The sequence below is a fragment of the Loxodonta africana genome, chromosome 11 (assembly GCF_030014295.1).
Source record: "Loxodonta africana isolate mLoxAfr1 chromosome 11, mLoxAfr1.hap2, whole genome shotgun sequence".
Classification (NCBI taxonomy): domain Eukaryota; kingdom Metazoa; phylum Chordata; class Mammalia; order Proboscidea; family Elephantidae; genus Loxodonta; species Loxodonta africana.
In genome coordinates this window covers 64,392,291-64,405,104 of record NC_087352.1, presented here as the reverse complement: position 1 = coordinate 64,405,104, position 12,814 = coordinate 64,392,291, and the positions used below count along the sequence as shown (strand labels likewise).

Genomic DNA, 12,814 nt, shown 5'->3' with positions numbered 1-12,814 from the left:
CTGCATCCCACACAGAATTACTAAGGATATTGTGATTGAATTCTGTAATTTTTATAGATTTTGTTCAGTTCATAGTTCAGCTAGATTTTTTTTCCCTGAGTCAATGGAAAGTCATCCTGAAAATATCCTATAAAATGATCATCTTGGGGAAGTATATTTTTAATTGCACATTTTTTGCCTTCTTTAGCAGAAAACCTCCCCAATGCTCCATTCACGACGTCCATAACTGAAGGCAACTCTTGTCAAATTAAGGAGCTTCTGGTGGTGCAAGGGTTAAGCACTTGACTGCTAAATGAAATGTCATTGGTCAAACCAGCCACTTCGAGAGAGAAAGTTATGGCAGTCTGCTTCCATAAAGTTTACAGAATTGGAAAATCTATGGGGTAGGTGTACTCTGTCCCACAGGGTCTTCATAAGTCAGAATTGAATTTATGACAATGGGTTTTTTTTTTTTTTTGGTTCTCATCAAATTGAAGATTGGAGAAAGTATTATTAAAGTCTACCTACTCATGCCTTCCAATTATGATGTGACCTTGCTTACACTGACCCTCTGTAGATTAGTTAGCACCTATCAAACAATCCAAACCCTCAAAATGCAATAAGAGCCGACTGAGGAGTGGGGAATGTGTACTGACACTGGGCTATAACAAGTGAGGAGCTGTCTAAACACCCCTCAAATAGGATCTCTTGATTCTCTCAGGGCTTTATGTCCTGTTGGGGAACAGCTCTAGTCCAAATTCTGTTGTCTTTTACCCTAAAGTATCTACAAACATTTGTGGTATCAGATGATTTGCAAAGCAGGGGTCATGACCTAAAAAAATTTCCTCTAAGAGTAAGTCACAAACATTGGGAGAGAGAAAAAAAGTTTGTGGCTTTTGAACAATTAAACCTTTCAGAGGAGAATTATATAAAGATCAGGCTAGGAATAACTGAGAGTTTTACTAAGGTTTTTGATCTGGAAGAGACCTTAGAGATCAAGTTCAACTTCCTGATTTCATAGATGAGTAAATTAGGTCCAGAGAGGCTGATGGACTTACCTGTGCCTGCACAGTAGGTTAAGGGCTAAACTAAATACTGGATGACAATGATGTCTCCCACTGCTCCCCAGTGCCTTAGTCTAGGCAGCAGCCAGGCGGTACAGCAATGCCTAGGTCTCGGAAGCTTCAGTGACTAGATGTATTATGATGATAAAAAATGGAATCCGGATTGCTTAGAGGTTTTTTTTTTTTTTTTTTAATTTCTAATAAAATAAGGATGAAGAGGATTCAATACATTTATAACTAAATCTAACTTTTTAGATTTTTGCTGTTAGTTGCTGTCTAGTTTGTTCTGACATAAAGAGATCCTACGTACAACAGAACGAAACACTGCCTCATCCTGCACCATGCTCACAATCATTCTTATGTTTGAGCCGAATGCTCCAGCCACTGTGTCGATCTATCTCATTGAGGATCTTCCTCTTTTTCGTTGACCCTCTACTCTACCAAGCATGATGTCCTTCTCTAGGGACATCCTGATAACATGTCCAAAGTACGTGAGACAAAGTTTCCCCATCTTCCCTTGGTACTCCTACCAAGATGGATTTGTTTCTTTCTTCTGGCAGTACATGGTATATTCAATATTCTTCACTAACATCATAATTCGAAGGCATGAATTCTTCTTCAGTCTTCCGTATTTATTGTCCAGCTTTCACATGCATATGAGGTGATTGAAAACAACATGGCTTGGGTCAGGTGCATGTTAGTCCTCAAGGTGACATCTTTGATTTTTAATACTTTGAAGAGGTCGTCTGCAGCAGATTTGCCCAAAGCAATGTGTCATTTGACTTCCTGACTGCTGCTTTCATGGGAATTAATTGTGGATCCAAGTAAAATGAAATCCTTGAGAACTTCAATATTTTCTCTGTTTTATAATGATGTTGTTTATCGGTCTGGTTGTGAAGAGTTTTATTTTCTTTGTATAAAAACAAACCAAACCCAGTGCCGTCGAGTCGATTCCGACTCATAGCAACCCTATAGGGCAGAGTAGAACTGCCCCATAGAGTTTCCAAGGAGCGCCTGGTGGCTTCGAACTGCCAACCAGGTAAATATCTTTCTGGTATTCTCTGCTTTCAGCCAAGATCCCCCTGTCGTCAGCAATCTAACTTACTATATATATTTTGTTAGTTTTACTTAAATACATTTAAAATTAAGGAAAATTATTTTCTAATTTTTTTTTTTTTTTTTAGGTTTTTGGTTGCTATATTATGCCAGGATAAGTAATACTTTTGGAATCTGCGGCAGCGCATTACCAAAATGTATATACTTCTGTCATAGCTTTTAATGTAATTTGCTTCAATTTTTAATTTGGTGTCCCTCCACTGCCCCAAACTTCAATCCCTTTGAGGGCAGAGACTCAATTTTATTTTATTCTTAACCTAGGGTAGTCCTTCTTATACACTATGAATTCCATAAGAGAAGTGAAATAAGGAAGAGTGAGAGTGGATGGATAAGTGGATTCTAGTCACAGCTAAGTAAATGATTTTCTGTGTTGCCTTTGATAAATCACTTAATCTCTGAGAGCCTTAAATTTTCCATCTATCAAATGAGTAATGTAATATTTTCAAGAGACAGATTTGGTGCTAATATGTGCAAAATATAGAGAGAAAAATTTCAGCTTATTGCAAGAGAAAAAAAAAAATCTTGTCATTAATGCTTTCAAAGGGCTGTACTTGTCTGCTTCCAGTAGCAGAGTTTCTGAGCAATGGAAGTAGTCAAATGCAAGCTTACTGAGCACACAATGGGAGTCCTTTCCAACCTGAGATTGAGTGATGGTCAACCTTCTTTCCATGGAGCTATTATAGCACTGCAAGGCTTTCCGTACACACAAACACTGAAAAACATTACGACCGGATCTGCGTGTCAATAATGCTTCCAATAAAGCAGTCACTTTGCTACTTTGTATAACATTTTACCCAAATTTTAGATGATGATAATAATACCTTTTCTATCTATTTCCTCGGTTTGTTGTCAGGATAATAACTTTCAGCACAAGTTGAAAAGCAATAGTGCCTAAAGAAAACAAGGCGGCATTATTAAAGGTACTTCACTGGTGTTCTCCTCTGTCCCCTACACATATAACATCTGTGAAATCAGCTGTATAGACCACCTCCTGCATCTGAGAGTTTAATAATAGCCTGGAAGCCAATGAGACATCATCTCTTTTGCCTGATGTACTCTTGACTATGTTTGGTTGCAGCTGAGACAAAAAAAAAAAAAAAAAACTAGCTTAGAAAAATATTTAATAGCATTCAAATTTAGTTACTTTATCTTTTTTATTGTGTATTTGCAAATTTCTCATTGTTTCTGTAGTGAATGTATGCAAATTTATCTATCATCACTTATCACTTTTCCCATAAATAGGTAATATTCTCCATCTCCAGCCATACTGAACTGTTAAATGTCCATTGAAATACTGTATCAATTACCTATTGCTAAAATAATGCTGCATTATAAACCACCTCCAGGTTGGGGGCTTAAAGCAACCAATATTCAAGATTTTTCTAGTTCACACGTCTGTAGGGTGGATGGCACAGAGCTGCTTTGGCTATAGGTGGGCTGGGCTTGGCTACAGCCTTTGGGTTGGGTTTCTATCTCCTTTACATATTTCCTCATTCTGATGGAAACAAGGGGCTACCTGGGGCATATTCTTCTCGTGAGAAATAGAAGTACCATTAATAATTCTTAAATCCTTTTTTTTGACTCAGAACTAACAGGTTGTTTCCTCTGCCTACATCTTATTGGCCAACACAGTAATATGGCCAAGCCCCCATCAATATGTTGTTAGCTGCCATCGAGTCAGTTGCAACTCATAGGGACCCTATGTACAACAGAATGAAACATTGCCCAGTCCTGAGCCATCCTCACAATCATTGCTATGTTTAAGCCATTGCTAACAGCCACTGTGTCAACCCATCTTGTTGAGGGTCTTCCTCTTTTGTGTTGACTCTCTACTTTACCAAGCATGATGTCCTTCTCTTGGGACTAGTCCCTCCTGATAACATGTCCAAAGAATATGAGATGAAGCATCGCCATCCTTGCTTCTAAGGAGCATTCTGCTGTACTTCGTCCAAGATATACTTGTTTGTTCTTCTGGAAGTCCATGCCACATTCAATATTCTTTGCCCATATTAAAATTTAAATGTATCAATTCTTCTTTGGTCTTCCTTATTTCTCGTTCAGCTTTTGAATGCATGCATATGAAGTGATTGAAAATACCAAGACATGGGTCAGGACCATTTTAATCCTCAAAGAGACAATTTTTGCTTTTTAATGCTTTAAAGAAGCCTCTTGTAGTAGATTTACCCAAAACAACAGGTCCTTTGATTTCTTACCTTCTCCTTCCGTGGACATTGATTGCAGATCCAAATAAAATGAAATCCTTGACAACTTAAATATTTTCCTCCATTTATCATGATGTTGCTCATTGGTCCAGTTGTGAGGATTTTTGTTTTCTTTATGTTGAGGCGCAATCCATACTGAAGGCTGCGGTCTTTGATTTTCATTAGTAAGTGCTTCAAGTCCTCTTCACTTTCAGTGAGCAAGGTTGTATCATCTGCTTAACGCAGGCTGTTAATGAGTCTTCCTCCAATCGTGACACCCCATTCTTCTTCATATAGTCCAGCTTCTTGGATTGTTCACTCAGCATACAGACTGAATAGGTATGGTGAAAGAATACAATGCTGACGCACACCTTTCCTGACATTAAACCAATCAGTATCCCCTTGTTCTGTCTGAACAACTGTGTCTCGATCTGTGTAAAATTTCCTCATGAGCACAATTAAGTGTTCTGGAATTCCCATTCTTCACAATGTTATCCGTAATTTGTTATGCTCCACACAGTCGAACACCTTTGCATAGTCAATAAATCACAGGTAAACATCCTTCTGGTATTCTCTGCTTTCAGCCAGGATCCATCTGACATCAGTAATGATACCCCTGGTTCCATGTCCTCTTCTAAAGCGGCCTGAATTTCTGGCAGCTCCCTGTGGATATACTGCTGCAGCCATTTTTGAATGATCTTCAGCAAAATTTTGCTTGTGTGTGATATTAATGATATTGTTCTATAATTTCCACATTTGGTTGGATCACCTTTCTTGGGAATAGGCATAAATATGGATCTCTTTCAGTCAGTTGCCAGGAAACTGTCTTCCATATTTCTTGGCGTAGACGAGTGAGCACCTCCAGCGATGCATCTGTTTGTTGAAACATCTCAGTTGATATTCCATCCATTCCTGGAGCCTTGTTTTCACCAATGCCTTCAGAGCAGCTTGGACTTCTTCCTTCAGTACCAACGGTTCCTGATCATATGCCACCTCTTGAAATGGTTGAACATCAACTAATTCTTTTTTGGTATAATGACTCTGTGTATTCCTTCCATCTTCTTTTGATGCTTTCTACGTCGTTTAATATTTTCCCCATAGAATCCTTCACTATTGCAACAGCAGGCTTGAATTTTTTCTTCAGTTCTTTCAGCTTGAGAAATGCTGAGCGTGTTCTTCCCTTTTGGTTTTCCATCTCCGGCTCTTTGCACATGTCATTATAATACTTTACTTTGTCTTCTCGAGGGGCCCTTTGAATCTTCTGTTCAGTTCTTTCACTGAGCAAATAATACAAGAAGCTGGACTATGCAAAGAACGGGTCATCAGGATTGGAGGAAGACTCATTAACAACCTGCGTTATCCAGATGACACAGCCTTGCTTGCTGAAAGTGAAGAGGACCTGAAGCACTTACTAATGAAGATCAAAGACCACAGCCTTCAGTATGGATTACACCTCAACATAAAGAAAACAAAAATCCTCACAACTGGACCAATGAACAACATCATGATAAACGGAGAAAAGATTGAAGTTGTCAAGGATTTCATTTTACTTGGATCCATAATCATCAGCCATGGAAGCAGCAGTCAAGAAATCAAAAGACACATTGCATTGGGTAAATCTGCTGCAAAGGACCTCTTTAAAGTGTTGAAGGGCAAAGATGTCACCTTGAAAACCAAGGTGCGCCTGACCCAAGCCATGGTATTTTCATTTGCATCATATGCATGTGAAAACTGAACAATGAATAAGGAAGACCGAAGAAGAATTGATGCCTTGAATTGTGGTGTTGGTGAAGAATATTGAATATACCATGGACTGCCAAAAGAACGAACAAACCTGTGTTAGAAGAAGTACAACCAGAATGCTCCTTAGAAGCAAGGATGGTGAAACTGCTTCTTATATACTTTGGACATGTTGTCAGGAGGGATCAGTCCCTGGAGAAGGACATCATGCTTGGCAAAGTACAGGGTCAGCGGAAAAGAGGAAGGCCCTCAATGAGGTGGATTGACACAGTGGCTGCAACAATGAGCTCAAGCATAAGAATGATTGTAAGGATGGCTCAGGACCAGGCAGTCTTTCATTCTGTTGTGCATAGGGTCCATAAGAGCCGGAACTGACTCAACGGCACCTAACAACAACAACAACATACGGTTTGAATAAGTGTGATGAGAGAATACTACCCTGACACACATTTTCCCTCATTTTATACTATGCAGTATCCCCTTGTTCTGTTTGAACTGCCTCTCAGTATATATACAAGTTCTGTCTGAGCACAATTAAGTGTTCTGGAGCTAGCATTCTTCGCAATTTATCCATAATTTGTTATGATCCATAGAGTTCAAATGCCTTGCCATAGTCAATAAAACACAGGTAAACATCTTACTGATATTCTCTGTTTTAGCTGAGATCCATCTCACATAAACAATGATATTTCTCATTCCACATCATTTTCTGAATCTGATTTGAATTTCTGGCAGTTTCCTGTTGATGTACTTTTGTAACCATTTTTGAATTATCTTCAGCAAAATTTTACTTCCTGATACGGTGATATTAATGATATGGTTCAATGATTTCCAGTTTCCTCTGTACCACCTTTCTTTGGGATTGTTGCAAATATGGACCTCATCCAGTTGATTGGTTAGGTAGCTGTCTTCCAAATTTCTTGGCATAGGCAAGTGAATGCTGCCAGCATTTCATCTGTTTGTAGAAACATTTCAATTAGTATTCCGTCAATTCCTGGAGCTTTGTTTTTTGCCCATGTCTTCAATGCATCTTGAATTTTTTCCGTCATTACTACTGGTTCTTGATTTTATGCTACCTCCTAAAATGGCTGAATGTAGACCCATTATTTTTGGTATAGTGACTCTATATATTCCTTCCACTTTTTTTTGATGCTTCCTGCATCGTTCAACATTTGCCCATATTATCCTTCAATATTGCAAAATGAGGCTTGGATTTTTCTTCAGTTTCTCAGCTTGATAAATGCTGAGTGTTCTTCCCTTTAGTTTTCTAACTCCAGGTCTTTGCTCATTTCATTATAATAATTCACTTTGTTTTCTCAAGCTTCCCTTTGAAATCTTCTGTCCAGCTCTTTTACTTCATCATATCTTCCATTTGCTTTAGAGTCCTTTCTGACATCCATTTTGGTCTTTTCATTCTTTCCTGTCCTTTTAATGACCTCTTGTTTTCTTCACATATCATGTCCTTGATGTTTTCCCACAATTTGTCTGGTCTTCAGTCATTGGTGTTCAATGCATCAACTTTATTCTTCAGATGTTCTCCAAAATCAGGTGGGATATACTCAAGATTGTACTTTGGCTCTCTTGACCTTGTTCTAATTTTCTTCAGTTTCAACTTAAACTTGCATATGAGCAATTGATGGTCTGTTCCACAGTCAGCCCCTGGCCTTGTTATGACTAATGATATTGATCCTCTCCTTCATGTCTTTCCACATATGAAGTTGATTTGATTCCTGCATATTCCATCTGGTGAGGTCCATACATATAGCCACCATTTATGTTGTTGAAAAAAGGTTTTTCCAGTGAACAAGTCATTGGTCTTGCAAAATTCTCTCATGTGACCTCTGGTGTCATTTCTCTCACCAAGGCCATATTTTCAAATTACTGATCCTTCTTTATTTCCAACTTTTTTTTCCAATCACCAGGGACTGTCGACACATCTTAATTGCTTGTTTGATGGATTTCAGATTGCAGAAGTTGGCAAAAATCTTCAATTTCTTTGTCTTTGGCTTAGAGATTGGTGTGTAAATTTGAATAATGGTCATATTAACTGGTCTTCCCTGCAGGCCTATGGATATTACCCTGACATTGACAGTACTGTACTTTGGGATAGATATTGAAATGTTCTTTTTGACAATGAATGCTATGCAGTTGTTTTTTAATTTGTCATTCTGGGTGTAGTAGATCATATAATTGTCTATTCAAAATGGTCAATACCACTCCATTTTGGCTCACTAATGCCTAGGATATTTATCTTCAAGCATTCCATTTTGTTTTTGACAACTCGGAATTTTCTTTGATTCATGTTTCCTACATTCCACATTTCTCTTACTAATGGATATTTTCAGCTGTTTCTTTTCATTTTGAGTTATGCCACATGAAGGTCCTGAAAGCTCTACTCCATCCACGTCAGTAAGGTCAACTCTACTTTGAGGAGACAGGTCTTTCTTTGGCAGTCATATTGTATATGCCTTCCAACTGAGGGGCTCATTGTCTGGCACTATATCAGACAATGTTTTCCTTCTCTCCATAAGATTTTCACTGTCCAATTTTTTTTTCTTTAAACAAGATAAAAGTTTATTTTCCTCTCACATAAAAGCTCAGAGGTAGGAGTCCAGGGCTGGTCTGACATACCGGTCTCCTTCTGGCCTCCTGTGGGTTCCTAGTGGGTAGGTGGCTCTTGTCCTCATGGTTCAATGTGGCACTTGACAAGCAAAGACTCGGATGTTCAGAAGCCTTTGAGAAAGCTGAGGGCCATTCCACTGAAGAGGGTTCGCTGTGCACCAGACTGGTGCCAGCTCCTCACACATGTCAGGGGCTCTCAGAGTCTTCCGCACACTCCTGCTCATATTGCCCTGGCCTCAAGGGCAGAGAACCAGGATGAGTTCCGAATGGGGAGAGCCACCTGGTTCTGGCCAATGGCTCTGTGAGCCATAGTGAGTCTCAGTCATCAGGGTTAATTTCAGCCTCACCACCTGAGTCTCAGGGTGTCCAGGGGTACTGAGACCGAGGCGGTCGAGGCCCAAGAAAAGTAGAATATGGCACCATTGCAGCCTGTATGTTCTCAGGCACTCATTCCACAGGGGTGGGTGTCCGCCTTGCCCACTGTGTCTCTCTGACTGCGTATCTGTTGAACATCAGTGGTTCATTTAGCCCAGGGTGCTCACTGAGTGAGCCCAGAATGTAGAAATGGCTCCTTGTTCTCCTCCAAAGGAGCTCTCAGTGTCGCACGGCCACCTGAGGGCTGAATTCATACCACAGGGTCTGAGGGATGGGTGTTCAGATGGGTCACATGTAGCCAGATGGTATCAAAGACCCAGTGTTAGCCATTGTCTGACCAGGGAGAACACTGTGAGGATGAGCCATGGGGTCTCATGGGCCTTGGCCTGATGGAGAAGGAAAGACACAGATGAGTCAGTGGTCTTTCTGCTTCCTGGTTGGTTCTGCAGTGGGTGAGGCTGATTCCTTTGCTGGTCCCATCTGCTGTGTGATCCTGGGCAAGTCGCTAATTCTCTCTGAGACTCATCTTTCCTCCCACACCACAGGGTGATGTCTCCTGCTTTTTGGAGAATGAACTGAAATAAACCACTCTGGTTCCCACATCCTCTCTCCAGACCACAAGGCAGAGTTGTTCATTGGGCCATACTCCATTTAGTGACATTCCTTGTCTTGAGGACACACAGGGCTCACCCAGCATGTGGTGGGTCTCGTAAGTGAGAGCCATTTCTGTTGTCACTACGGTGATGCTGGTTCTTTTAAGCTTGGGATTCAGAGAAACATGGGGCTTCCTGGTATGTGGATGACAAGACTTTATAAACGAATTGTTGTAAGAATCCATGTGAGGAAAGGTCAGCTTCACAAATGGGGGTGATATCAAAGGTTTCTGTGGGTATTTGTCTCAGCTTCTGTCCCTGCCCCTCCAGCCTGTGCCCTCAGACTGCCTTGGCCAGTGTCTGTGATTCTGGCTAGGAGTAAGCTGGTAGAGTCGTCTTTGCTTTGCCTCACTCTTGCTTTTTCTGACTGTCCACTCCATGCACAGTGTGGGAGCTGAGGAAAAGGGGGAGGAAGGAGGACTCCTTTGTAGAGTGATGGCTTTCCCTCCTCAGGGAGGTTTCTTGCCAGGTGCTAAGTAACTAAGGCCTTAGCTGCCTCAGGAGTCTGGAGCTATAGGGGGTGAATGGGGAGTAGGCTGTGGCATTGTCTGCTTGGGCGGAGAGGACTGGGGCCTTTCTGAAAAAGCCTTTCTTCTCTGGTAACTCCTCCCAGCTTCTCTCCCAACCTCTCTTTCTGTACCTAAACTCCTGAGAGAAGCAAACAAACAGTTACCAACAAGTTGACACCAACTCATGGCAACCCCATGTATGTCAGAGTAGATCTGTGCTCCTCAGGCCTTCAATGGCTGGTCTCTGGAAGCAGACTGCCAGGCCCCACTGTCCAATTTTTTTCTGACCTAGATCCTTCTTCCTAGTCTGTATTAGTCTGGAGTCTTTACTGGAACCTGTCCACCATGGGTGACCCTGCTGTCATTTAAAATACCAGCATCACAGCAACAATCTTCCAGCATCACAGCAACAAGCAAGCCACCACAGCACAACAAAAGACTGACAGTCCACATCATTGGGGGAAAAGGTACTGGCTAGTCACCATTACACTAGCATAATGGTTGGAACCAGGTAAGTGTTTATAACTACTTGTGGATTGAATGACTATTCAAAAAGTGAATGATTTCACTTTCTACCAAAGCATATTGTAATTCCAGTGATACAAAGATGATATTTTCCAATGGATTTCAATTGCTACAAATGTCTTATTATACTTAGCTGAAATTTAACTTCAATTTTTTTCCAATTAGGCCTCTAATTTTCCCCCTGAAAAACAAGTCTACTGTCCATTGGATGACAGTCTTTCAAATATTGGAAATAATCTTTTTTTTCTCCTTTTTTTATTCTAAGTATCCCCAATGACTCCCCTAAGTCCATTGTCAAAATGTCCTCGCCGTGTACAAAAATGACTTTATTAACATATAGATTTCAAATAGTCTTGATATATCTTATGAATACAGAAAGAGACCACCTTTTCCTAGTGTTTTTTTTTTACAGTATACTATATTCCAATTATGTAGTCTTTTAAAAACAATCACATCAAATAGATTAAACAATAAAGACTGTGTTTAAAATTATGAAATAGTTTAAGTACAAAGGAAAATAATATAATGACCTGTGTACCTATGACCTAAACTAATGTCAAACATTAACATTTTCTTATTAAATCAGACTTTTATAAAGATAAACCATTACATATATACTTGAAGTAGGCTCTTTATCTCTGTCCTTTCCCAATTGCTCTCTCTTCCCCACAAGAGGTAACCACTAACTGATATATTTTATTAAAATGGATCACATTCTAAGTCACAAGAAAAACTCTGCATACATCAAATAATCAATCTCCTTCAGAGCACATCCTTTACAATGAGATTAGGAATCAATAAAAAATATAAACAACATGTGTCTGTGAAAAGAGTGTCTCTACTCTTATTGACTGCAGCATTCTATTTAAGTTAAATGTGTTTCTCAAATCTTCAACAATTGTACTATTTATTGAGAGAGGTGTATTAAAATTTATTGAGAGTTGTATTAAGATTTCCCACTACATACGATTTTGATTTTACAATTTTTATGAATTTCCCTTTTTAATTCTCGCCATTTGTTGCGAATATTGGAAATCAAATTTTTAAATTACATTTTGCTGCCTTACTGAGCCCATATGTCATAGATCCATCTCTTTTGAACCAAACACAGGTTAGGTTTATTATTTGGATCAATCTGACACTGACAATAATTGCCTACTTTGGAAGAGATAGAACCTTTTCCATCTATTGTGAGTCTTGATATATTTATGTTTCTTCTTTACTTAAAAAAAATATATATATTTGGTTCTTTTTTTCTGCTTTCTTTAGGGAGACTTGTTGGCACAGTGCCTAAGAGCTATACCTGCTAACCATAAGGTTGGCAGTTCGAATTCACTAGCTGTTCCTTGGAAACGCTATGGGGCAGTTCTACCCTGTCTTATAGGGTTGCTATGAGTTGGAATTGACTAAAAGGCAATGTGTTCATTGAATTAATAGTTTTTAATTTATTCTTCCATTTCCCTTCTACTGGTATTTACATTATATGGTTTATGCCCAGCATTTAATAAATTAATCCACATATTTAACATGGTTTTTTTAAAGTGTAAAGCTAAATAAAACCTCCATACATCTCCCAAATAAAGACTTTGCACTGTTTTAACACTGATCAACCTGCTCCTATCTTGCTTATAATTGATGTCTATTATTTTAGTCCCCATCTTTATTTTAATAATGTATATATTATTAACAACATATTAACATCAATAATTTATCATTAATATCATTATTATACACCATTAATTTTTTCTTCTTCTTCTCCACCTCCTCCTCCTCTTCCTGTTATCTTCATCACCATCATTATCATTATTTTATACAATCAATTTTTATTCACATTCACGCATATTTTCACAACTTTCTATTTCACTATTGCTTCTTCCATTCACTCGCTATAGCTGGATTCACTTTCCTCTTTCTTAAATCACATCTTTTAATAAAGCTTTAAATGTGCATATGTTAGTAGTTACCTCTTTTGGTTTCTGCCTAAAAATATATATATTTTGTCAGTCTTTATTGATCATTTAGCTGGGTAT

At 39.1% G+C, this 12,814-nt stretch overlaps 1 protein-coding gene across 1 annotated transcript in view; it reads right to left on the bottom strand.

Moving 5' to 3' along the window:
- The window catches only part of RIT2 (Ras like without CAAX 2), a 399,988-nt gene that overhangs the window by 240,469 nt on the left and 146,705 nt on the right, over positions 1-12,814 (bottom strand). The gene's annotated exons all lie outside the window — the stretch shown is intronic.